Source organism: Meleagris gallopavo, unplaced genomic scaffold, assembly GCF_000146605.3.
Source record: "Meleagris gallopavo isolate NT-WF06-2002-E0010 breed Aviagen turkey brand Nicholas breeding stock unplaced genomic scaffold, Turkey_5.1 ChrUn_random_deg7180001684278, whole genome shotgun sequence".
NCBI classification, from domain to species: Eukaryota; Metazoa; Chordata; class Aves; order Galliformes; family Phasianidae; genus Meleagris; species Meleagris gallopavo.
Window position 1 is genome coordinate 34 of NW_011316451.1, and position 1,061 is coordinate 1,094.

The 1,061-nt window shown below is 53.2% G+C and overlaps 1 long non-coding RNA gene across 1 annotated transcript; it reads right to left on the bottom strand.

The window, feature by feature from the left end:
• Positions 1-358: 358 nt before the first annotated feature.
• On the bottom strand, positions 359-1,053 carry LOC109365335. The gene is made up of 2 exons (XR_002110896.1): positions 603-1,053; positions 359-499 (listed from the first exon to the last, which is right to left on the bottom strand). It is a non-coding gene; the product is annotated as an uncharacterized LOC109365335 (long non-coding RNA).
• Between the last annotated feature and the right edge of the window lie 8 nt (positions 1,054-1,061).

The window sequence follows — 1,061 nt, forward strand, 5'->3', positions numbered from 1 at the left end:
CATATACCACTACCATAGGCAGTTTTCACTCACCTTTGGCTCACAATAAATTCCACAGCAGCTTGGGCCACATGGCTCTGTCTGAGTAGGACAACGCTGCTTCACTCAGCCCCATGCAGTGAATGCAGTGCTGAGCCCTCTGCTGCCCTTCTTCTCACACAACGCTCCAGGACCTAGGCCCCACAAAACACCTGGCCATATCAGAGCAATGGGGACCAGCCACCACCTCCCATCAATGGGCCTGCAGACACCCCATGGGACACCACAGGAGGCAAAACATGGGGTTTGGCGGAGCCCCATCACACAGGAGCCAGCAGAGAGGTGAGGAAGGAGGGAAGAAATAGGCATGGAAAGAAGGTCAATGGAGGAAGGACAATTTTCCATTCAACCAGTGCAGGACACCTATGCTTCTTGTTGACGGCATGTGTTCTCTTGAGGTCCCAGCAATGAACAACCTTTTGCTCAGTTCCTCACCTTCACTTCCTGGCAGGAATCACCTCTGTACAAGAGCAGCGCACAGTGCTTGGATCATGGGACCAGAAGATGTATGGGGGAAGAAAAGGACGCCAGACAAGGGGGAACTATAAACTTTGCCTCAAGACCTTTGTGCTCCCTGGGACAGGATGGTTGTGCTCCATTCATGGCTAGCCCCACTGTCCCCTCCAGGAGTGGGGCATGGGGGCACTGTCAGCAGATGGCAACAACACTGTCCGTGCACTGCTTGTTTCCAAATTTCCTCTGACCTCTACGTGTGAACACTGCCATGGCAGGAAAAGAAGGTGATCAAGGCATGGAGAGCCCTGGATGGCAAGAGGGTGTGGTAGAGGTTCTGTGGGATGTCCATTGAGTGTTAACATACTGAAGTGAGGTTTGTTTGTGAGGTGTCATTACGCGCATTGCGAGAAGGGAGGACTCAGTGGAATGGGCTCTGCAGGACCATCTGTGCACTGGTGATCCTCAGCTGTAATGGACTGCCCCAACGGCCTAATGTGGCAGTGGCAATACTGTGGGAGCCGCTCACAGCACACACTTGTAGGTTCTGAGATGTGGGGTAAGGAGAA